This window comes from Equus asinus, chromosome 4 (genome assembly GCF_041296235.1).
Source record: "Equus asinus isolate D_3611 breed Donkey chromosome 4, EquAss-T2T_v2, whole genome shotgun sequence".
Lineage (NCBI taxonomy): Eukaryota > Metazoa > Chordata > Mammalia > Perissodactyla > Equidae > Equus > Equus asinus.
The window spans coordinates 132,340,531-132,367,434 of record NC_091793.1 but is presented as its reverse complement, the minus strand read 5'-3'; the positions used below and the strand labels follow the sequence as shown (position 1 = coordinate 132,367,434).

The following is a 26,904-nucleotide window of genomic DNA, read 5'->3' as shown; positions in this document are numbered from 1 at the left end:
TCATTTTTAAAAGATCACTGGCTGCTGTAGGGAAGCAAAAGAGGAACCCGAGTGACCAGTTAAGTGGCACTGCAATTGTCTAGACAAGTAAACACAGTTGCTGGGATTGGTGTGGCAACAAGGAAAATGGAGAGAACGTGGGACGTGTCGGTACTCTTGAACATTGTGGGTGCTCTTGAAGGTAGAGTTGACTGAACTTGCTGTTGGTCTAGGAACAGTCTAGAGTTTAGGGGAGAGGCTGGAGCGGGGGTAACGTGAAATTATAGACGACCAGAGGAAACTGCCTTGGAGTGAATAGACAGAAGAGCCCTGAACCATGGGCAGGCCAACATTTAGAGGTCAGGAAGAGAGAGGATCTAGCAGAGAAGACCAAGAAGGAGTGGCCAGTGAAGGAGGAGGAAAAGCATGAGACCAAGATATCTGAGAAACCTGGGAAAGAAAGAATGTTACGGAGGAAAGAATTTCAGTTGTATCTACTGTCTCAGTTGCTTCTAGGAGGTCAAATAAGATAGGACAGAGATTGACCATTGGATTTGGCAACGTAAAGTTTATTAGTGACCTTTGCAAGAGCAGATGCCTCAGAGTGGTGGGAGCAACAATCCGAAGAGGATGACTTGAAGAAAGCGAAGGGAAGACGAAAAGCAAGGCAGTAAGCTGGAGGAGGATATGGAGACCAGAGAGGGTATTTGTCAGAATTCTAAGATAAGAGATGCTATAGCATATTGAGGCTGAGGGGATGTCTGAGAGAGAGCAGAAAGGTTTGAGAAGGGATGGGAGAGTGATTTTGTTCTTTTTTTTTTTTCTAAAGATTGGCACCAAAGCTAACAACTGCTGCCAATCTTCTTCTTTTTTTTTTTTTTTTGCTTTTTTCGCTTTTTCTCCCCAAATCCCCCCAGTACATAGCTGTGTAGTTTTAGTTGTGGGTCCTTCTAGTTGTGGCATGTGGGAGGCTGCCTCAACATGTCCTGACAAGCGGTGCCATGTCTGCACCCAGAATCCGAACTGTCGAAACCCTGGGCCTCCGAAGCGGAGCGCGAACTTAACCACCTGGGCACGGGGCCGGCCCTGAGGGAGAGTAATTTTGCAGAGAACATTTTAGAGCAACAGAGGAGGATTGCTGAGTAGGGCTTAGTACATCTGAGATTTATGACCATGCATTTAAAATGATGCCAGTCATTCTGGAGGATTTTTTCATCAGATGTTTGGGTACAGATATAGTGGAATTTAAACAGGGATAGAGCTTTGCCAGGTGAGTCCAAGGGGAGCTGTGGAACTGTGGTGCTTTCGATAGACATGATTATATAGATCATGGACTCCAGGCTGGGTAAGAAGGGAAGTGAAGACATGAGAGAGTTGATAGATAGTAAAAAAAATTAAAAAAGTGGTACTGTCACTGGATTGAAGGTCTTGGTGAGATAGAAGAATTGCTGAGTAGCACCATAGTTGGTGAGCTGGACATGGGGTGTGTGGAGTAAAGATTTCGGAGGTGGTACAGTTTTGGTGATGACAAAACCATTGAAATAACCACAGAAATGGATGGTTGAGGATGATTGAAAAAAAAACATTGGCGGTGAAGAAGTCAAAAACTGAGGAGGCCAATATAACAAATGGCTCTAAAGCCGTTTAACATAGAATTTGAGCAAAATTGATGCAAAAACTTGGCCACTTCAAGACATCTGTTTTTCAGGTATTTTATTTTAAGTAGATGCATACTCAGAGCTGATTTATTATCAGACTGAAGTTTGGTTCCAGGATTTAGGATAAAGCTTTTAAAGAAGTAGGAATGGTCAAGTGCATTTCTGTTAAAAAAAGAACAAAACAGACTTTGACTATAATGCAATGACAGGTTTTACGACCATATGGTTTACCCTAAATGTGTTTATGAGGTTCTCCAGAAAACAGGACAGATGGCTAACAGCAGCAGAATGAACAAAAGGAGTGTGCAGGGCGAATGTCTTAGTGATAACAACGAAAAACTGAATGCTTCCCGCTGGGCCTTCCGCAGAGGACAAAAGGCTAATATCATTGGAATTCTGTCCTGCTCTTTAAGTGAAAACGAAATTTGCTTAAAATATCAACTTTTCCTGAAATCTCAATTTTTACCAAAAAAAAAAAAGAAGCTAACGGGTTTATAATTCCCTTTTGAATTTCTTTTTTCAGAAATGATTTCTCCATTCCTAAGTCCATGCCATGTTTTCATTTTACATTCTTCTTCAGGCCTGAGATTTACTCCTTGCTATTTTATTATTACTTAAAATCTGCAAAAATTTTGTTAGAGGAATGTTACCTGAAAATTGATTGATTTTCTGATTAGCTTCATTCACGAGGATCTGCCTATTAGCATGTAAATTTTGATTAGGCTGCTGGGCCCATTTTGTTTTGGCATCCCTGCTAAAAAAGCTGATAAAGGGCTCAGTTGATGCCATCTGGGAGTTTGTTTTGTGATGTCACAGCTAACACTAGAAATTAGATTGAGAAAACTAATTAATTTCCCACAATATGTTTCAGATATTGAAAAAGAAAAGGGTTTCAGGGTTCTAACAATATTTCCTAGCCATAAGAACATATTTTCTAGTATATTGATGATCCATCCTCATTTTCCTTGCTGCTAGTCTCGTGATCTGATAGTGACCTGGGTGGTGCAAAGCAGAGGACCTCTGTTAAAATTCATATATATGTTTATAGGTGTCTATATGTTGTATGATCATGGACAAAGACATGGCAGGACTTACCCCATAATGTTAAAGGAGAAGGGTATAAGGAAGTGCTGAAATTGCAGTTAAATGGGAAAATGTACGTGGCATAATGGTAGGTGAAAATATAAAATGTGGAATATAAAAATTGTTTTATATCACAAAAATGGGTAAAAACTGAATATATTTATGAACAAGAACTGGAATGTAACAGACAAATCAAAACTGATTTAATGAAGTGACAGAATTGTGGGCAACTTTTGCTCTGAATTTATGTTGTTTACTGTTTTGCAATAAATTTTTTGAAAAGAAAAGAAACTGGAATGCATAAATAGAAACTGGGAGGTAAATTAGTCATTCCAGTTGGTGCTAGGTTACTACTGTTCATTAAAACCGGCTCCAAGCTCCATAGTTAAAGTGGAATGAAGAAAACTTGGAGATGCTCCAATAAAAACCACAGACATATTAAGAATTGAAGGGTACATGCTTTGAGGAAAAGTGAAAGGAACTGAACTTAGCTTAAAGGTTTCTTCAACTGTAAAATATGGAAATTTGAATCCGTAGTTTCTCATATCCTTCCAGTTCTGACATTTTTTATTCTTAGACTAGATCCATTAGTCAACAGAGTAACTGCCAACCGCCTGCAGCATCTGAAGTGGTGAACTAGGCATATGCGTATGCTTGGGAATAAACATGGTTAAGGCTGACTGGACCATTAGTCCTTCCACCATAAGAAGAATTTCCTCCAGACAGAAGAGTTTAAGGAGATATACCCTTCCTCCTCTGACCAAGAAAATAAATAGGCTTTAACAACAGCATGACAAGTTTAGGATCATGAAAAGTTATCTGAAAAATGTGCAGTACATGTAGAGGTGGTTAAAACAGGATAGATTGTAAAGTCCCTTCACCGGAGACTTTCAGAATTAAGGTTGCCACTCATCACTCCAGGGTGGTGTTAGAAGTCACGTAGCCAGTGTTGTCCATAGCTCAGAACTCTTTCAAGCGCTGTATGCACAACTAGCTCCACCAGTCTGTTGTTCCATAGATGCTCAAATACATTTCCTCTCTCTCTTGAATGACCTAGAGTAGCCATCATATTCAGTAGCACCAGAATTCATCCTGTGTCCCCAAGCTGAAAACCAAACAGACATCCTGGACTCCCTCTCCTTTGCTCTCTTATCCAATTGGTTATGAAGTCCAGTTCCTTCTGTACCTTTTAATTGTCTTTTGGATCAATTAGTTCATTTTTTTACCCACTACTCCTATTTCAGACCTTCATCATAGGATACTTCCATTACTGCAATAGCATCCTAACTAATCTCCTTGCCTACATTCTTGCTCTTCTTCAATCTTTTTTCAAAATTGCTGCCAAAAACTATATGTTTTTAAAAGTTCAAACTCTTTAGCCTGAAAAAGCATCTGCCTCATCTCGTCATCTTCATTTATCATCTCTTGCACCACTCATCCACATAAACTATAGACATTTTGGAAGGACTCAAGTCTTCCCCTTTCATATACTCCTGCCTTTATTCGTGTTAGTTCTACTTAGATGACTCCTCCCCTTTTATATCTCTTGAACTCAACTTTTCAGACCCACGACAAATGTCACCTCTTCTCAAGTGTTTCCTAAACTTTAATTTAAAAACAAAAGGCAGAAATAATTGTTTCTTCCTCCATGTTTCCAAGCACCCTGAATGTGCCAATAGCAGTGTTGATCATATCACTTTCCATTGTAATTATCTGATTACATGTGTGATGAAGATGAAATATTCTTGTGTCTATGCTTCTCACTCCCCACCTCCTGCCTGCCACATGCCAAAGGACAGTTTTGATCTTTTCTGGGTGGAAGAACAAGGGATGGTTTAAAAACAGGGATAAAAAGGCAGAAGAAAAACATAAGGACCTATAGAAAGCTGCTAAATCTATCAAGAAAGGGAGTGTTGTCACCAGGGCTGCAAAGGTTTTGGGGGGATTAACATATGAGAGCCTCTGGGTAATCAAAATCTCTAACTATGGGGAATTGAGTTGGAACCACTTTAATATTCTTTGAGAAAACAAATAAATATTGAAGTATATTTTTAATTACTACTTGGAAACTAGATTGTGTTTCTCACACACAGACTAAGCCACGTGGAGCCCTAGGATTTATTTAGCTTACATACATCTATTGCCTCCTTTTCTACTTCGTGTTGATTTCAGTACTTAAGACGGTGCCTGGGTGACTTAGTAAGTGCCTGTGTGACCGGCACGTGTGTATGAGTGCGTCATGTCCGGCCCTTTCCAAGAAGATGCCCCAGGTTTCCAAGTTAACATTAACGCATGGCATTAATTAATTATAATTATTAATGCATAGCATAAATTAATATGTCCAGATGGTGTCACTTTGTGGAATGCTCAAGCACTAGTGGTCCTTGAGGCCAGGTCAGCTGATGAGAGAACTGCCCACAGGTTGGAATATAGGCCAAAGGCCTGGGCGAGAGCTCAGAATGGAAGGACAGTAATCAACGTGAGGAAAATATGTGGTAGTCAAGAGGATAGCTATTAACGGGATGCTAAGAGAAAGACAAGGCAAAGGCTTAAGAGTGAAATAAGCTGTGAGATCAGTGGCCAGGAGAGTCCAAAAGATGGTATCCGGGTCCAAGTGCCAAATGAGTGAGATGTGTTCAGAGATCTGCGAAGGGGATGTTCTTCAGAGCGTGTCTCTTATTGGGGCAGGTACAGCAGTTTAAAGTCACTGAGTCAGGCTGTGGATCATCTTCCTTTACGCTCCTCCCCCACCGAGCAGGGCAGTCCGGAGTATCCAAGGCAAGTTTTATAGTGGGTGAAACCTCTGGTGCCCTAGCACAAATCATGTTAGTATACTGGTATCTTACTGGTAGTCACTATATTCTACACCATCACGCACAGGGAAAAAAAGATGATGCAGTCACAGTTATCTCTATAGTAAGACACATACTCCCTGGTTTTCCACTTTTCCAGCCCACGGCTCTTTGTGGGACCAGTTCCTGGGAGCAATTTCAGTAGTATCCTTGAAGAAATCAAATATTCTCAGTCAACCTACTCTATTTCTACATTTGGTCTTTTCTATTCTTCGTTAGTTACTTTTCCTCTTGGGATAAATCTTTTAAATTGCCATTGTCTTGGTATAGGAAACAACATAAAACTGTGAGAATTATTTTTCAGATTCTTTATTTTAGTGCTTTTATCTGTGGAATTTGTTTTTCAATATAGATAATTCTATTGTAGGCTCAGCTTTTGTTGCCATCGTATGAAATTGAGTCCTACATTGTTTATTGCATACATTTATCTGTGTAGGTCATTTTAAAGATACAGTTTGTACCAATTTAAATCAGGAACTGGTGTCATGTTTCTGAAATATTTTCCTTATTTGAGCACTCCCCATCCCCCATTTTGAGAAAACCAACATAATTGCACTTTTTCCCCCCTTTTCTTTCCTTCTTTTTTTAAACAGCACCCCAGGCTGTTAACCCTTCAGGATCCAAGAATATGGGTCAGCTGCAGAGCAGGAGCCCTGAGGGGCCAGTTATAAATCAGTGTGCTTTATCCCAGCCACAGAAGGCAAAGGGTTACACTGCCGAAGCTGCAGGGGCTGCGGTGGGGGAGGGGAGAGGTTTTCCTGCCCGCCCGTGCTTGGGAGCACTCAGCCTGTATCTTCCTACTGGAAGCAAGGTACCGGAAATCCCCCTTCCACTTATAAAATAGAAGACAAGGGTGCTTGCTGTGGGAATTAGAGAGAACTGGGTAATATTTCTAGAGCATATTGGAATTCTTTCAGGGTAAGTGTTATAAGAAAACAAGTTATTCTTTTATTGTTAAATTATGTTCCTGTCATCAATAACTCTCCAAGCGAAGCCTTTTTTTAATTAAAAGTCTCAACGCTGTAAATCACTAAGTAACGAGAGAACTTTGCCATGCAATGAGGGAGGAGTCAAAGGTGTACAGAATCAGCCTCTGATTAAATGAACTTTGTCTCCCTTCTCTCATCACATGTTATGGTATTCTGCCTGCTGGACAGGGGAGAGGGGAAAGGGCGGATGGGAGGTGGGAGAAATCATTCACAATGTGAGCCCCAAAGCTCACATTGAAAGGGAGGGGAGAAATCAAGTGTGATGTGGAGACAGAGCGACATGTCTGATGGAAATGAAGTCCACAGGGTGGGAAGGAAAAATAAATCCTGTCCTGAGTTATAAGACAGGAAGGAAGTCAGAAAGTGGAAACTCAAGAAGGACTGTGGGAAAGAATTTGGTCATGTTTTGAAATGAGTTCTGGGCCGTACAAAATTAAAGTACCACATTTTGTAGTCCAATACTAAAGAAAATGGTGTTCTCTCTCTCCCTTGTTTCATTATCCAGATTATGTCAAATGTAAAGAATTAGCTCCGGGAACCCCATGTTAACTAATTTATACTAAGTTGTTCTTAAATAAATAATTAATGACAGTCACATTCGTGGGGCTATAGTGATTGGTACCCCCTTTTTATTTGCTACAACTACCCACTTCCAAAGATGGATTCCATTTAGACCTCTCCCTGTTCCTGTAACCTAAGTGTGTATAATACACAGTCGGACACTCCCCGTTCTCCCATCAATCTCAGTTAAAGGCCCAGGTCCCTGGATTTTATCCCCTCCCAGCCAGCCTCCCCCACCTTACTCTTTTTCTCTATCAGCTTTTCTCAAAATGTGGTCTGCAGATCCTTGACAGTCCAGGGACACTTTCAAAGGGTTCATGAGGTCAAAAACTATTCATAATAATTCTAAGACTAATAGTCTTCTTCAATGATGGTGCAAAAGCAAGTTTTATAGTGCATAAAACTGCTGGTGCCCTAGCACAAGTATCAGTGTATTGGAACTGTAACCAGCTGTCACCGTATTCTGCACTGTCACACACTTGCAGTAAAAAAAAATAATGGTGCAGTAAGAATTATCAATTTTATTAAACCTCAGTCCTTGAAGAAACGAAAGCAGGCATAAAGCACTCATGCTGCACATGAAGTACCGTGGTTTGAGTACTGCAATTATGAGCTGCTGGCTGAATTAGCTGCTTTCTCATGGAACACCATTTTTACTTGAAAATACAACTGAGGAGATGAACTATGCTTACTCGAACATGCGTATTTGGAGTAATTTTGAAAATAAATGAAGTGAAGTGTTTTCAAGAAAAGCGAATGACAGTATTTTTGGTTTTATTTGTTTATTTTTTTTGAAGTCTTTATTTCAATTGTGGGATTTCTTTTTGGTTTTCTGGGGGGGTTTGGGTGACGAAGATTGGCCCTGAGCTAACCTCCATTGCCATTCATCTTCTTTTTACTTAAGGAAGATTGTCCCTAAGCTAACATCTGTGCCAATCTTCCTCTATTTTGTATGTGGGCTGCTGCCCAGCATGGCTTGATGAGTGGTGTGTAGGTCCGTGCCCAGGATCTGAACCTGCGAACTCCGGACTGCCAAAGCAGAGAAGGCAAACTTAACCACTATGCCGCCAGGCCGGCCTGACAGTATTTTTAAATGAATTAATGAATAAATATTTTTTTAAATCTCTCAGAGTTAATTTTCTAATGTGGTTAATATCAATTGATATAACGCACATAAACAAAAGCTCTTTGGGGTCCTCACTGATTTTTAAGAGTGTCAAGAGATCCTGAGACCAAAAGTTTGAGAATAGGTGCTCTATCTAAATGTTTCCCAAAATGTGTTCTTTGGAAGTTTGATCCCGGGGATGCTCAAATTCTGCACTATCCAATATGGTAGCCAGTAGCCACATGTGGTTATTTAAATTCACATTGAATAAAACAAAAAATTCTGTTCCTCAGTCACATTAGCCACATTTTAAGTGCTCAGCAGCCAAACGTGGCTATCAATTGATAGCCCATTTCCATCATGGCAGAAAGGACCCTGCCTTCAGAGGCTTGCACACACCCTCTCCTCTTTGTTCACCATGTTCATTAGCAGCTAAAGCCTCCGCAAAGTGCCGAGAGGAGGAAATACTCTGCCATTTTGTTTAAGCATTTCTCAAGCTTATTTGAGCACAGAACCTTATTTTTCACATAACACCTGTTCCCATTCTATGAAACATACTTTGAAAAATGATGTTCTGCCTTTTTCCAATATTCTTAACTATTCCACTGAATGTGAGGTTTTGTTATAAGCAATTTTTGTATCTCTTTTGGGAGTAATTAGATATAAGTAATACATTAAATTATAGAAACCTATCCTCTGAATCTAAATTCCATTCCTTTGCTAGCTCACAATTGGAATTTCCCTCTATCAATGTATATTCCAGTTCAGATTCCTTTTCTGATTATTTCTGAATTTTTAGTCTATGTAATGTTTGCCAGCAGGGTATATATTTGGGTTTCCTACATAGCTTCTTAGAGACTGTATCTCTGATTGGGCATCTCTGTGATTTCTGAGTATCCCCTCCAGTCAATAAGATTTTGTAAGCTGTAGGGTTTTTTTTAAAAAAATAAACTTTTAACTTTAGAAGAGTTTTAGACTTACAGAAAAATTGCAGTAGTTACAGAGAGTTCCTAGATACCCCCCACCCAGTTTCTCCTATTGTTAACATTACTATGGTACTCTCATCTGCAAGTTTTACTTTTAAAGTTTCTAATGTAAAAACAGTAAGTTTATTTATTTTCCAAATTAAAAGCATAATATAGAATATGCTTTTTTAAGCCACCAAATGCCAACACCGCACCATGAGAGTCAATAGTCCAAGTTCCCTTGAGCATAGCTAGCTGAGGCTCCACATGGTTTGTGGTCTTGTCAATTAAGGCCAAAAATCTCCCCACACACACTTATCCCAGGTAGGTGAATGGCTGGGCTGGTGACATTGGAGCCACGGCTGTGAGCACACAGTGCTGGCTAGAAGCTGTGGGGCCACGGGAAAATAGGGGCATTGAAGCCCTTGCCTCCAGTGAGGGTCAGGGAGTCTGTAGAAGCTCCCAAGTAAAAAGTCAGCCAAGGAGGACAGGTAAGACAGGGGCAGGAAGCCGAAAAGACTAGAAGGAAAGGAAACGCAGAGAAGTCAGCAGCATGGATCGCCTGCAGATAAGTTCACACGTTGAGAGGGGTGGTTAAGGACACTGAACTGGTACGGTTGCATTATGCATTTTCTATAAGAAAATAGTTTATTAAAATAGTATGCATATTGACTAATTTACACGCTCCTTTAACTTTTTTCTCTTGTAAAAGCAATTCATGTATATTCATATTTATGATTGTGAATGTATATACGAAGACAGTCCTGAAGGATATACACCACACTGTAAACCGAGATTCCTTCTGGGAACGGGTGGGAGGGTGGGGGACTCCAGTGAGGTGGCATGAAAGGAGTGTCACCTCCCTCTATACTTCCATAGTGTTTCAATTATTTGCAGAATATGTTAATGTATTACTTAGGTAAACCAAGAAAACAAAAAGTAGAATACGTGTTTGTTTACAAAATTGGGAAGTATTGAAAACCATATAGAAAAAAATTTAAATTATTTATATTCTCACCACCCTGTGATAACCACTTCTTTTAGTGACTTTCTTCCCCATCCCTACCCTTTCCCCATAGTATTTTAGATATATAGATGTGGCCTATAATCTATGGGCTGTAATGTTGCTCACAAATCCTTGGTGCCCTTCCCCATCCTGTTGAACTCAGAAGAGGTCATATGACTTCCTTCAGCCAATGAAAATGAGCAGAAAGGATTTGTGTCACTTCTGGGCAGAAGGTTGAAGAGCCCACTCATGCTTCTGCAATTGTGGAAACTTGTCTCAAGATGGAACCTCTGTCATCTTTGTGGGTTCCAGAGTGTCTATGAAGAATACAGCAACCTTGGTGACCCAGCATGGAAGGCAGCATGAGGGAGAAATAATCTTGTGGCAATTTTCAGGTTGTTACTGAAGCATAGATTAACTTAGCCTGACTGACAGAAAACATAAATAGATATCTGTGTATAAGTGTATGTAAGTGTAATTGTATGTGTGTGTGTGTGCCTGTGCACAGAGAGAAAAATATACACAAATACATCAAATTTATTGTCACTATGAAGGTGGTTTCATACTGTATATATACTTTGTATACTCCTTTTTTGACTTACTGTTATAAAAATTTTCCTACCTTACCATATAGTTTTTGGAAAATACTATTTTAATGGCTGTGTGTTTTTCCATTTCATAGACTTACCATCATCCATTTAATTTACCTTCTATGGGCAGACGTTTAGGTTTTTCCAGTTTGATTCTTATAAATTATCAACAAACATATTTGTCCACAGCTCTGACTTAGGATAAATTTCATACTCAGGATAAACGACAGAAAATGGTATTACTGTTAATCCTCGAGCTGATTCTGACTGTCACCCTCTTGGCTTCCTATACCTACCCCATCTCCATAGGGCTTACGTAGATCAACAAGATGAAACAGTTCAGCCTCACTGACCCACAGGAACACAGGCGCTGAGCTTCCTGCCAGTTTTAAAAGATGGGATAAAAATCTCCTTATCTTTTCCATTTCCCCTCTGTTCAGCAAAGTCAAAGTTGAGATTTCTTTGACTCAAGAATTTTTTTTAAATTATTTTATTGAGGTCATAATGGTTTATAACAATGTGTAATTTCAGGTATACATTATTATATGTCAGTTTCTGTATACTGCATCATGCTCACCACCAAGATCTACTTTTTATCCATCACCATATACGTGTGCCCCTTTACCCCTTTTGCCCTCCCTCCCCTCTTCCCCTCTGTGCTCCTTATCCATGTGTTTGTTTATTTTCCACATATGAGTGAAATCATTTGGTGTTTTTCTCTCTCTGTCTGACTTATTTTGCTTAACAAAATACCCTCAAGATCCATCCATGTTGTTGTAAATGGGACAATTTTGTCTTTTTATGGCTGAGTAGTATTCCAGTGTGTGTGTGTGTGTGTGTGTGTATACTACATCTTCTTTATCCATTTATCAGTTGATGGGCACTTGGGTTTCTTCCATGTCTTGGCTATTGTAAATAATGCTGCCGTGAACACAGGGGTGCATAAATCTCTTTGTATTGCTGATTTCATGTTCTTTGGATAAATACCCAGTAGTGGGATAGCTGGATTGTATGGTATTTCTATTTTTAAGTTTTTTAGAAATCTCCATACTGTTTTCCACAGTGGCTGCACCAGTTTGCATTCCCACCAGCAGTGTATGAGGGTTCCCTTTTCTCCACATCCTCTCCAACATTTGCTATTTTTTGTCTCGGTAATTATAATCATTCTGACCAGTGTAAGGTGATATCTCCTTGTAGTTTTGATTTGCATTTCTCTAATAATTAGTGATGTTGAACATCTTTTCATGTGCCTGTTGGCCATCTGTATATCTTCTTTGGAAAAATGTCTGTTCATATCCTTTGCACACTTTTTGATTGGGTTGTTTGTTTTTCTGTTGTTGAGTTGTATGAGTTCTTTATATATTTTGGAAATTAACTCCTTGTTGGATATATGGTTTGCAAATATTTTCTTTGAGATGGCAGGTTGTCTTTTCGTTTTGTTGATGGGTTCCTTTCCCTTGCAGAAGCTTTTTAGTCTGATGCAGTCCCATTTGTTTATTTTTTCTTTTGTTTCCCTTGCCTGAGTAGACATGGTATTCAAAAAGATGCTGCTAAGACAGATGTCAAAGAGTGTACTGCCTATGTTTTCTTCTAGAAGTTTCATGGTTTCAGGTCTTACATTCGAGTCTTTAATCCATTTTGAGTTAATTTTTGTGTGTGGTGTAAGATAATGGTCTACTTTCATTCTTTTACACGTGGCTGCCAGTTTTCCCAACACCATTTATTGAAGAGACTTTGCTTTCTCCACTGTATGTTCTTGGCTCCTTTTGTGAAACTTAGCTGTCCGTAGATGTGTGGTTTTATTTCTGGGCTTTCAATTCTCTTCCATTGCTCTGTGTGTCTGTTTTTGTGCCAGTCCCATGATGTTGTGATTACTATAGCTTTGTAGTATATTTTGAAGTCAGGGATTGTGATGCCTCCAGCTTTGTTCTTTTTTCTCAGGATTTCTTTGCCTCAAGAATTTTCATTAAAAAACTAATAGTAAAATGAAACTATATTTACAAAATGCAACTTTCTGCTGCTACCATAACTCCTAGTCAAAGATTTCCCTTCAAGGTACCCCGTCCTGGCCTTTTCCTCACTTCTTCCCTGACTGGACTAGATTCGATAGTTGCCTGGCCCTCCCAGGACCATATTCCTCATCCTCTCTGCAGTCCTCATCCTGAGTAATGCGTTCTACTCCATCGTTTGTGGGGCGCCCTGCACTAACCTGAAAGCAGCACTTTCCCGCTCTATTGTAACTTGCTTTCCTTTGCTGTCTTTTCCATTAAGCTAGACTGTGACCTTCTTGAAGGCAGAGACTGTATTTCATCCTTTCATTTCATTTGCAATCATTTCATGCAACAATGATTAGCATGGTACTGAGAACTTTTCAGACTTAGGGTAAATATTGGGTGAATGCTTGAATGCAAGCTGGAACTAAACGCATGGATTCATGCATACATGAGTAAATGAATGAGTGAATGAGGAGTCATAAGGAGACATGCAGAATGTATCTTTCCATCTCTAGGATCTGAAAGGGAGCATCTTCCTGCCTCAGGGTGTTTACATTTTCCGCCTAGATGAGCAGCTTATCTGTAAGGTGTAGGTGCTGATAAGATAGGTTTTCACAACTTGGAGGGTGCTTGTATCTTTGAGGAACATCCTGAAAACCAAACAAGCATATTCCTTTTTTCCTCTCTAAGAACTAACTTTCAGTTATGAAAAGTAAAGAGAAAATAAAGGAAACTTAAGAGTATGAGGCAAAGGCTTCATTGCCATGTCTTTTTTTTTTTTTTTTTTAAAGATTTTATTTTTTCCTTTTTCTCCCCAAAGCCCCCTGGTACATAGTTGTGTATTCTTCGTTGTGGGTCCTTCTAGTTGTGGCATGTGGGACGCTGCCTCAGCGTGGTTTGATGAGCAGTGCCATGTCCGCGCCCAGGATTCGAACTGACGAAGCACTGGGCCGCCTGCAGCGGAGCGCGCGAATTTAACCACTCGGCCACGGGGCCAGCCCCCATTGCCATGTCTTTTTGAAGTGAGAGACACATTCTCTGCTTTCACTAGTCAATACCTGAAGACAAAGTGCGGGAGCAGGTAGAAAAACAGGCATGCTTGGTCATCACGGGTGGGAGTGGAAATTAGTGCAAATATTTTAGGGGTAATTTGGGGGATACTTGTCAAAATTCTAAATGCATATACTATCTGACCAAGCAATTCCATTTCCAGGGGTTTGTCTACCAGAATGCTTGCTTAAGTGTATAGATATGAATGTATAAGGATGTTAATTGCAGCAGTATTTGTAATAATAAAAAATTGGAAATAATCCAAATTTCCTTCAATAGGGGATTGGATAAATAAATAATGTTACATCAATATATACGGGACTTTTAAAAAAGGAGATAGCCCTTTATTTACTGACATGCAAAGATATCCAATTTAAATTATTTAGTGATGAAAGCCAAATTGTAGAACAGTTTACATAGTATGATTCCATAAGCTAGATAGAAGAGGTATATACTTAGGAGAAAGACAAGGATATACTGCGAATTTAACAGTGGCTGCCTCTGGGGAGTGGGAATGGAGATAGGAGAGGAAAACACCTTTTTTTAATCTCATATATTTACTCCTGTATTTAAAAAAATTATTTATAACAAATATATATTGCCTTTAAAAAAAATTCTTTTTTGAGGAAGATTAGCCCTGAGTTAACATCCATTGCCAATCTTCCTCTTTTTTTTTTCCTGAGGAAGATTGGCCCTAAGCTAACATCCATGCCCATCTTCTTCTACTTTACATGTGGGATGCCTGCCACAGCATGGCTTGATAAGTGGTGCGTGGGTACACACCCGGGATCTGAACCGGTGAACCCCCGGCCACCAAAGCAGATCGTGCGAACTTAACGGCTGTGCCACCAGGCTGGCCCCTGTATTGCCTTTTAAAAACATTTTTAAAGTAAAAACAATAACTAATTGCTACTTTTTCAAGTCCTAGGCTGAGGATTTACCTATTCTTGGGTCTTAGAAGACTTTAATGATTTTAAGTACTTCCTTCTGAGGTTATTTAAATGATGGAAAGAATGAAACTGAGCAAAATACCAGAAATTTCAAAATTTGAGCCGCCTGCTCCACACTCCAGTAATAACTAGTTTCTGGTGTCAGGTGTTATCGACTTCATAGCCCTGTGTTGGATTCTTCTTTACAGTAGTTTAGAAACTTTTGAATTAGACCGTTCTTAGAATACGCAAGGCTCCAGTGGATGCTCAGCCACATGGCGGGTCAGACTCGGTGCAGTTGGATTTATTTTCATTCATCCTCAGCCTTCCCAGAGCAGACCCCTCAGTAACCGTTTCTGATTGGTCTGGTGTCTGGCTTTTGTTTGTTTGTTTGTTTGTTTTTGTTTTGTTGCCCTTAGAAGTTGCCACATGTTCTTCCTGACAACACAATTTCTCAATATTTTAGGTTTGAATTCTTTTTCTGACCACGTTTCCCACTTTGCTTTGGATCTTCTAGAGACAACCATACCAAGCCGTTTGCAATTCCTACTTTCAACCCAGTACCACACCCAGCTCTAGACAACCTCAAGGTCCCTTTTATTCATATCTACGTCAAATAATTAAAGCACTCTACACCAGCATCTGCCCATATCAGCCTGTACTTTGGGAAGGCTGAAGAATGGACCAAAGTTCACTGACAACTATGTGCTTTTTTCCCATAGCTCTGGGCAAAGTCTTCAAGTGGTTGCATTTTACATGCTACATTGCTGGCCGAGCTTTTGAAGTATGCTACATAATGCAGCAGGCCATTTCAGTTGGGGTTCAGACACACCTAATGCGAACACAGCCACCAACACCTAGTAAATGTTTGCTCTCATTGGCAGGCCTGGTGCTTTAGTTTGGTAACCGGGGTGAGGAAAGAAGAGAGGGATGATGAGGATGGTGGAGATGAGCACGTGACACTGAGCCTCTTGGACTGGTTTTGAGCCCCTAGAGCTACAGAAAACTTTTTTTCATGAAGCAGCCCTGCTTTGGGGCCCAGATGTCAAACAGTGAAACAGAATTGAGAAGGGCCATTTTCTCTGCCTCCTCGTGGAATCCAGCATTCTTCTAACATATAAGGTCGGAGGCTTTGGGGACATTGGGAGACAGAATTCTTAGCACCTTCGTGATCAAGTGTTTCACGGTGGACTTCCTCAGCAGAGGCAGTGGTAAAAATTTCTTCCAGCTGCTTGTTAGCAATGAATGTTGACGAATGTGAACTAGAGCAAATCAGGAAAAATACCACGGCCCCCAAGACAGCCAGGACAGAAACGTCTGTAAGATTCTGCCGTGTCCCCTCACACACGGCGTGCATATTAAGTGAATGAATGAATGATGCCGTATAGTGATGAAAACTGAGCAATTGGTTTGTGAAGGCAATTGATTGGGGACGCCCAGAAATAACCAGGATCATTTTGGAAAAAAATAGCTCCTGTTTAAAGAGGATGGAAGTTAGATCCATTGTAACTTAAGCATAGCTATACTGTGACCACATTTGTATCTACAGGCTGGTAAAGACAGGTGAAAATTGGGTTAGGAATATTTTCTAAACCACAATTGCTAAAATAACTTTTATTAAATATATGATCTCCAGGCTTTTTGTTTTTTTTAGGAATAACTTTATTTCTAAAATTGGGCAGTATCCATGGTAGTGGTCTTGAGTAGATGTTTCTACGGGCAATAGAATCTGTGATTCCAGGCTGCAATTATCCTGCTTTCAAACATGTAGCAGACACGCCTAGGAGACAGAAGTTGTGTGGATACAATGTAGCTTACTGAATGTTTTTGTCCTCTCTGGATTTGTTGAAACTGAAGCCAAATGTGGGACTACGTGTGACTATGGGTGCTTAGATAAAAAGACTTGGGATAGTTATCAGTCTGTTAAAATGTAACTAACAAGCTCCCTTCTAGTTCTTAGACCTGAATTATCACAGAAGTTTGTGTTTGCATTTTAGAATTTATTTCTAGACCATGTCTTGGCTAAGGGGGAGAAGGAAGGACAGGAAGGTAGATTCTGTTTGGCTTTTAAGGTTACGCAGTCAATTTGGCAGCTAAGCTTATATAACCTTTAACTTCTCCTAATTAGAAGTTTTCAAAGTACCTGGCTCTCCCCAGGATACCAATTTGCTAGAGAATCTGCTTGCAGCCTCCTTGTGAGAAGTCAATTTGAAGCCTTAACCAACAAAAATGACAAAAGCATCAACTCCACGAGACAAGTTATCCTCCACTGTTTGCCCAGCTCGTTGTGAGGTTGGGTTTTCACCTGACTTACCCTCATTCATCTTAATTAATGTGTACCCTATTCGATCACATCCATTCTCCTACATACAGGTCAAACTTTCATAAACCTTCAGAGGGAAGCCAGTCATAGAGGAGATGTTTTTCTTCTCAGTGGTGTCAGAAGGTGACTCTTTTTAACATTAATTTCCAGATAAAGGTTTTAAAAATAGTTAAACTTTGTTATTCTTTTAGTATCTGATGATCACCCTTGGATTAAATTCAAGTTAACATTAAATTGAATATTGGCTGCGATAAACTAATCATGTATGCTTTAAACAATAAAAAGGAAAGCAAAGGGAAATTTCAGCTCATATTAAAAAGTTTGGAAGCTCAATTTATTTTCGTATAGAATTTCAGGATAATATGCTGGAGAGTGAATATGCCCTAGATTTTACAACTTTATGTGCTTGTCTCCATCCTGTGTAAATTTATCCTCTTCTGTAGCTTTAATTACTATGTACAGCCTGTCTGAAACTGCATTCAGTAGCTTTCCTTCCAAATCCGTTTGTCTTCCTCTATTCCCAATATTAGTGACAGGCACCATCAGCCATTCAGTGCCCTAAGTGAGATATCTAGCAATCATGCTACAGTAATCTTTAAAAAAAAAAAAAGCTTTAATGAGATATAGCTCACATAACATAAAATTCATCTATTTAAAGTGCATAATTCAGTGCTGTTTAGATTATTCACAGAATAAGTGAGATTGATCTATAATTTCCTTTTTATGGTCAGATTTGGTGTTAATATTATAATCATTTCTTAAAGGATTTAGCATCTTCATACCCTACGGTGGTTCCAAAATGCAAAATCTGTGGAAGAGTATCACCAGGAGTGGGTGTGGGAGGGGAGGGCCTTCAATATTTTTTTTCTGGGCCCACGCACTAGAGAACTGGGGTAGAGCTGAGGACTCTGCATTAAAGAAAAAAAAAAAGGTAGGTTCACAGGGGAATTCTATCAAACCATAGAAGATGAGATCATCCCAATGCTACGTAACCTTGTCCAGAGCACCAGGAAAGAAAGAAAACCAATCCCACATGTGAGATGTAAAAAATCTTAAATATTAGGAGAAAACCAACAGCATATTTTAAAAATAATATATATTTACAAAGTATATTCCAAGAATACAAGAGTGGTTCCATAATAGGACATCAATTAATATGATTCATCATAGTAATAAAGCTAAGGAGAAAAATCAGATTATTGCCTTCATAAATGCCAGAAAGGCATTTGATAAAACTCAACATCCATTCATGTTAAAAATACTCAACTAAATAGGAATTGAGGGGTGCTTCAGCCCATAGGCCAGCTTCTTACTTCATGGGAAAACATTACTAAAAGTGGGAAGAAGACAAAGATGACCACCACGTCCAGTATATTTGACATTGGAAACAGAAGCATTAGCCAATGCAATTAGACATGAGGAATCATTTAATTGCACAAGAGTTGGAAGGAAGACAAAAAACTCTCTCTCTTTGCAAATAATGTGATTATATATCTGGAAAACAAAAAATAAATGGAAAAATTAGTAGAAATTATAAGATTATTTAGTAAAGAAGCAGGATATAAAATTAATATAAAGAAGTCAATAGCCTCATATAAACAAACAATAAGCAGATAGAAGAAATAATGGAAGAGTGGACCCTATTTAGAAGAGCAAAAATATAATACTGGGGCATAAACTTAATAAGAAATGCATAAAATCTATATAAGAAAAACTATGAAATACTACTGATGACACAAAAATAGATTTAAAAAGATAAAAAGATATATTTTTGAACAGGAAGATTTACATCATAAAGATGTAAACTCTCCCTAAATCAATTTATAAGTTTAATAAAATTACCATCAGATTTTTTTTTCCTGAATCTAGATGAGTTGATTACAAAGTTTATCCAAAAGTCCTAACAAAAAGAATAGTCAGAAAAGCTCTAAGAAAAGAATTGAGGGTGGGGAAATTCCCACGAAATATTAAAGCATATTGTAAATCTGCATAATTGAAACAATGTTGTATTGGTACATGATGAGTCTGTCTAGAAAGACCATGGGAAGGGGAAGCAAATCCAGAAATGGATGCAAGTAAAGATAGAAACTTAGTAAATGACACAAATTGCGTCTCAAATCAATGCAATATGTAGATCTTATTCAGATCCTAATCCAAACGAATAAAAGTAAAAGACATTTTTTGAGATAATGGAGAAAACGGCACACAGAATGAATATTACATGATATTAAGGAAGTGTTAATTTTGCTTTGTATGATAATGGTATTGTGGATGTATTAAAAATATTTATCTGTGAAGGATATAAATGGGTTTATTAGTGAAATAGTATTCAGTCAGGGTTTGTTTAAAACTTCAGCACAAAAGGGGAGCCTAGAGTGTAAAATTAAGAAAGGAAAATGTTACTAAAATTGTTGTAGCTGCATGATTAGAATATAGAAGTGCACTATATTATTTTCTCCACATTTGTATGGGTTTGGAAAACTCCGTAAAGCAATATTTTTTAAAATACCAAGTTCCATAACTGATAAGTGACTTTTATGTATTACATGTGTGTGTGCACAACACTAGGAAAAAAAAATACCAGATTCCTGAGGATATGACAGAGCTTTTTCTGATTTTACAAACCTCAACTAAATTTTAAAGAAACATGTATTGCTGAGATATTTTTGTAGTATATTCTATCAGGGGAAAAGCATTCCACAGGTGAGTAAGATTAAGTGATGAGGTGTGGAGGTGGAGACAGCAACTTTGACATTTCATCTTATAACTTTCTGTTTGAATTATTAACGATAAGTTACAAAACTTTTTAAAAAACAAGTTTGTAATAGGACTAAGAATAACTAATAATGTTTTTTTTTTAAGTTTCCAGGGGATTCTGACGGACGGACTAAAATGCAAGACATTATTAGCATGTAAGTCCTGGATGGTCTGCAGCCTCCAGACTCACCTCCTGCCACATCCCATCCCACATCCCGTCTGCCAGCCCAGCCCCACCTAACTGCAGATTCCTGGCACGGCAGGTGATCTCTCGGCTTTGTGCATGACACGCTCTCTGCGGGGCAAACATGGGAGGGTGTCTCCCTTCACAGGCACACTCACAGCAGCCTCTCCACCATCCTCCTCTCTCCAACCCCCACCCTCAGTGCCAAAGAGAACTGACTACTTTCTTCTTTGTATCACTCTGTGAACCTTGCTCATTTCTTGTCTGCTTCATCCAGAGAGACTGTCTTAACTCCTTTCCAAGTGTACTCCTTGCCCTAACGTATCTGGTCAATAAACTGAGCGAGAGAGAAAATGTTTGGCTTAATTACTTGCCAGTCTCTATCTTGATTTCTGGAATAAGAGACTGTATATGTCCCTACTCTGGTTCTCCTAGCCAAAATATTTGTCAAATATCATGATGGTGAGTTAGTTTTAAAACATACTATAAAAGAAATATTCATATATCTTTGAAGTAAAAAATACTTCCTTTTTAAGTCGTATCCATTAAAACTAAGAGGTAGGAAAGGTACCATTCATATATGATTAAACAGATTGTCAACTTTTGCAATTGTCCCTATAAGTTAAAGGCACTTATGTGCACAACAGTTGTTGCCACCTCTGACTCTCTGCTCCAGAAGAAAGCTGCAGCTTGTGTGTCCTGAGAGGTGTGCCCTCCAGTGCCTAGCATGCTATCAGTGCCACTGTAATCCAATTGCCCAATCCCCAATCAGCAGGTGGTTCCCATGGAGTGTGTTGTTACCCTCCCACAGGGTCCATCACTACCTCATCCACCCCCATAGATAAAAATTTTGTCCCCGGTTCCCCAAGAATTAGCTTGAAAGTTCCAGTATAGAGCCTGGGGGAAAAGAGGAATGGTCTCTGCTGGGATTTTGGAATGGGGTGAAATGGGGGAGAATTAGATACGTTTCTGATAGTCTCGGTTGGAACTTGAAATACAATTTAGCGTAGAAACCATGTGATTAAATGTATTAGATTTGGGGCCCGCCCGGTGGCGCAGCAGTTAATTCGCACAATCCACTTCAGCAGCCTGGGGGTTCGTCAGTTCGGATCCCAGGTGCAGACATGGCACCGCTTGGCAAGCCATGCTGTGGTAGGCGTCCCACATATAAAGTAGAGGAAGATGGGCATGGATGTGAGCTCAGGACCAGGCTTCCTCAGCAAAAAGAGGAGGATTGGCAGCAGTTGTTAGCTCAGGGCTAATCAGGAATTTATCATGTAGTTTGAATTCCAAAGGACTTGCAAGCAAATTATGCTCCAAAACTTCATTTGTAAATTGAGGCTTTTGTACTCATCAAATCAAGAGGAAAGGGCAAATGAAATAGAACATGTCTCTGATGATATATAATTAGAAAAATAAGTCTTAAAAGTAATTGCCAGGTTAGGGGAGAGACTTTTCACCATACACACTGTATACCCCTTGAATTTTGTACCACATGCATGTGATAATTATTCCCCCAATAAGATTTATTTTAGTTAAAAAATAACTGCCAAATTACATATTTAAAACATATCCCTAGAGTGCAAGTGAATATATACTGTTTCTTTGAATTCTGGTGTCTTTCTCTGTTCTACTGTGAAACTGGAACCAGATTGATTATGGTGCCACGAACCTCAAGTAATCTACTGTTGCTGTAAAAATAACCATACTATTGTGGGGAAAAATTGACCACTCCAAAATGTGTCTCTTTGGCTTGATTTTATTTATTTATTTTTTTTGCTGAGGAAGATTTGCCCTGAGCTAACATCTGTTGCCAGTCTTCCTCTTTTTGCTTGAGGAAGATTTGCCCTGAACTAACAGCTGTGCCAATTTTCCTCTATTTTGTGGGCCACCACCACAACACAACTGCCGAAGAGTGGTGTAGGTCTGTGCCTAGGAACCAAACCCAGGCCACCAAAGTGGAGTGTGCCGAACTTAACCACTAGGCCACGGGCCAGCCCCCTGATTATTTTTAAGAATAAAAGACTCTGAAAGATGGCGCCAGCCTGGTGGTGCAGTGGTTAAGTTCCCGTACCCTGCTTCGGCGCCCTAGGGTTCACCGGTTTGGATCCTGGGCTCGGACCTATGCACTGCTTACTAAGCCATACTGTGGCAGGTGTCCCACATATAAAGTAGAGGAAGATGGACACAGATGTTAGCTCAGGGCCAATCTTCCTAAAAAAAAAAAAAAAACCACTCTGAAAGAAACTTTGACCTTCCCCCTAACTGCCTAAAAGAATTTAAGATAGACGTCCTGTCCCAGGACAGGCCATCACTATAGATAACTCTGGGTATGGTAGGCCAGGATGATCCTTGCCAAACCCATTTTTATCAAAATTTTCTCTTGGGTCACATTGTCTATAGATGGCTCAGCAGACATTTATTTATCAACATTTGCTTTTCCATCTCCATGTAAATTACCTTCCTCCCCTTTGAAGTCATAAACCACTACCCACAACATCCTCCTTTGTCCTTAGCTGAAGATGATATTTAAGGTGGTGGCTTCAGCCATTTTGGCCAGTTCCTCAGTTTTCCTGGGTTTCTCCCATGTGTACATGTTGTTAAACTTTGATTTTCTCCTGTTATTCTGCCTCATGTCAATATAATTCTTAGACAAGCCAGAAGGACCTAGAAGGTGGAGGAATGTGTCTTTCTCCCCTGCATTATTTTGCCTTCACTATAAAATGTCATCTTTAGCGGGAACACATATTCCCCACTCCTGGTGTTTTCTTCCAGTGGAAGCGATATCAATTAGCATAATCCTCTCCATCCCTACACTCTACTCTGAGAAAGAGAAGTGACCTATCTGATCATGAATTTAGGAGCAGGAAATGAGCAGTCAGAGCCCCACTCTTCCTCCTCTCCTCCTCTTGGGGGCCAGCTGCCCTCAGGAAGTATCCGTGTCTCCAAGCCACAGTGTTACAAAACTAGCCCCTGTAGGCAGCCAGTGGTGGCCCACACCTGAGAGGGTGTGTCAGTCTAATTCTGGAGTTCATTATTGTTCACAAACGTAAGCCCCATTCTCTAATACTTTATCAGTAATTACTTTATCAGTAATCATGTTATTGTGATTATCAGTAAATCAGTAAATTGAGGTACAATTAAAAGCTTCCTTAAGAAGCAAGAAACAGGAATTTATCATGTAGTTTGAATTCCAAAGGACTTGCAAGCAAATTATGCTTATGTTATGAATTATGAATTATGAATAACATGTCAATTGCCATCTGTCTCACTCCATGCCTATCTCTTCAAACCTCAAGCAAGAAAAGCAGGGTGTTACGCTTTTTGCTGCATGGATGAATGGATATTCAGGGATACATGGATATCCTGCCCCTGTGGATATCACCCGCCATGCCTTTCTTCAGTGATGCCCTGAGGAAAACCAGTTGGAAAAAGAAAGATACAAGTAAGATGCATTGAAAGCATATTGCTAATTTGGAAAAAATATTAAAGTGAGGAAAATCTAATTTCAGACTGAATTTCCTGTGCTTTGTTCCTTTGTTTCTTCCTATTTTCGTCTCCTCCTACTATTTCCTGGCTCTACTTCCACTCTTATTTCCGTATTCAGTTGTTCACTCACTACTCCTTCATTCATCCATGTAGGAAACATTTAATTGACTTCCACCTTCCAAGCACTGAGGACACAGCATTCTGGAACGACTAAAACAGAATCTGGTGGGAGAGATAGACAAACATATTGCCAATTAAAGCATAATCGGATGAGTACAGTAGCAGAGAAATGCACAGGGAATTGTGGAGGCATCCAGCCAGGGGCAGTCAGAGAAGATGTCGAACCTGAACAGCAGTTTAAAAGATGAGTGGGAAAAATAAGTTCTGTTAAATAATTTAAAAAATTTTTATTGCCACTTTTATCTCCGAGTGAATTTGCACAAAAGACATTTAAAACAAGCAACCCATGCACCATGAGTGTACTTTTCAAATGTGATGCCTGGCTGTCATGCTGATGGTGGGGAGGCTTTGGCGCACCCTCGGCCCACCTGTGGTTTCAGCCACAGCTGCGGTGGACAGTTCCATGCACGCCGGCGGGATTTACCTCCTGCGCCACTGTATGCACACTTTCTGCCTCTGCACTCCCTTGGAAGCCGTGAGCCTAGTCCAAGTGCAGGTTCACCCCAGAAGGGTTGGGGAGTTAACACCCCCAGGAGCAACTCTCAACCCATGGGGGCAGCAGCTGGTGAGTAAATGCACAGTCTCCTGTTCTTCAGGCACCACTTTGGGAGGCATTCTATGTGATTCTCAAAGGTTCTAGTGAAGTTGAGCTCCTACTGCCTACGGCAAAGACCTCAATAGCACACAGTTTATTGGCTTTTCCTCCTTCCCTGTATCAGCCTCTCTGCTTCTGTCTCACAATCCTGCTTCCTGTGATCAGCCCTGGAATAAACTATCTGCTCCCAAGTCCGCATCCAAGGTTCTGTTTTCAAGGGAACCCAAACAAAGATATTAGTCATTCAGAAATAAAAAGCAGTGCCCCCCCCCCCCCCCACCCGGTTCATGGAATGTGACTTCTATTACAGAACTGAGCTCTTATCTCAATCACGTCAGCTAAAGGATCTCAATAATTTACAATCTCTGTTGTTCTTTTACTTTGACAAGATCTCCTACTGTGAAGTATTTCATCTCTACAGAAGAGTGCATGCAGTGTGAATGTACAGCTTAAAGAAGAAGAATAAAAAGAACACTCATGCACCCACCACCCCGCTTAGGAAATAGAGCATAACCAGTGCCTTAGAAGCCCCTTATGTGCCCGCACTCTTCTTCCACCCTTACAGAAGGAACCCCATCCAGAATTTCGTATTGCTTGTTCTCTTTCTTTTCATCTTAATATTAGCATATTTACATCATTTAGTTTTTTACCTTTAATTAGTTAATTAATTAATTAATTTTATTGAGGAAAATTAGCCCTGAGCTAACATCTGCCACCATTCCTCCTCTTTTTGCTCAGGAAGATTGGCCCTGAGCTAACATCCATGCCCATCTTCTTCTACTTTATATGTGGGACGCCTGCCACAGCATGGCTTGATGAGCAGTACATAGGTCTGCACCCGGGATCTGAACCCGTGAACTCCGGGATGCTGAAGTGGAGGGTGTGAACTTAACCACTACACCACCAGGCCAGCCCCTGTGTTTTGCATTTTATATAAATTATTTTATATTCTTATTTGACTTGCTTGATTTTCCCTCAACATTGTTTTTCAGATTTCTCTATGGTGATACATTTAAGGGTAGTCCATTCATTTTCACTGTGGTATAGTATTCCACTATATAAATATACCATACTCTATGTAACCAATTTAGTGCTGATGGACAATTAGGTTGTTTCTATTTTTTTGCAGTTACAATGTTACTGTGAACATTCTTGTGCATCTCATACTGTACATGTGCCAGAGCTTCCACTCTCTAGGAGTGGAAATGCTGGGTTATGGTATGTGCATGATCAGCTTTTTTATATACTGCCAAGTCCTTGTCCAGTTTACATTCCCACTGGACCAGTATGAGAGTTTCCCTTGTTCCACATCATTTCCAATATTTGGTATCGTCTGAGTTCTTGATTTTTGTCACGATGGTAGAAGTTTAGTGGTATTTCATTGTGATTTTACCTTACGTTTCCCAGATTACTAAAAACTTGAGTATTTTTAGATATATTTGCATTCCATTTGTGTTCTCACTTCTTATGATATTACCTTTTAACCCATGAGCATCAGATATTATCATTCCATTTTTACTTAGATGTTATTTAAGGTTGTTCAATAAAATTTCTTAATTTTCCCATAAAGGACTTGCACATCTGTTATGAAGGTTTATTCCTAGGTATTTTGTCTTGTTGCTATTGTAAATGGTACTTTTAAAATTAATTTTTCTAACTTGTTTCTGCTATTTAGAAATGCAACCTACTTTTGTATGTTGATTTTTTTAATCCAGCACCTTATTAAATATATTAAGTCCAATAGTTTATCTAGAAATCTTTTGAGTTATTCCATATAGGAAATTATATTATCTGCAAATGAGAGTTTTGTTTTTTCCTTTTTGATTCTTATGCCATTTATTTCTTTTTCTTATCCTACCACACTAGCTAGGATCAGTGGTTCAATATCGGATAGTCATGATAGTGAATATCCTCGTCATAAAATAGAGAATATAATAAAAGTTCTGGTAGTGGATATGCTTGTATTGTTCCTGATCTTACAGGGAAGGCTTTCAATATTTTGGCATTAAAGATAGCATGTATATGTATCTCTAAACAATATGTCATTATACACATAACGATGTTTAAGCAATCTTTTATTTCTGAAAAAACCTAATAACATATTTTTTATACATTGGTAGGGTTTTTTTATTGTTGTTTAGGATTTTTGCATCTATGTGCATGGATGAGATTGATCTGTAATTTTTCCTTTTTTGGACTAGATTTCGTATCACAGTATTTTAATATCATAAAATGAACTGAGGGGCCTTTATTTCTATTCTCCCGAAGCATTTGTGAAAGGATTGAAATTATTGTTTTTAAGTCATCTTTATCATTATTGATTTTTTTTCTGCTTTATCTATCAATTATTGAGATAATTGTGATACTCTTCCACTAAGCTTGGATTTTTTTCTCTAAATTGTTGAGTTTAGTGTGTTCTACATATATAGTGAGTATTGAACATGTGGCTTTATTCTTAGCTTACTATATTGTGTTTTTTATTTATTCCGTTTGAACATTTGCTAAAATGTGCCTGCAAAAGTTTTCTGGGCACAATGCTTTTCATTTTGGAGCAGTTTTTAAATTCGGCTTTAATTTCTTTAAAGGATATGAAACAATTCATCCTTCCTCCTTTC

General features: G+C 39.2%; 1 long non-coding RNA gene across 1 annotated transcript; it reads left to right on the top strand.

Annotated features, from left to right (window-relative positions):
• Window positions 1-26,904, top strand: LOC139045198 (uncharacterized). Its single transcript, XR_011503095.1, has 4 exons — window positions 1-181; window positions 19,947-19,996; window positions 23,325-23,470; window positions 25,028-26,904. It is a non-coding gene; the product is annotated as an uncharacterized lncRNA (long non-coding RNA).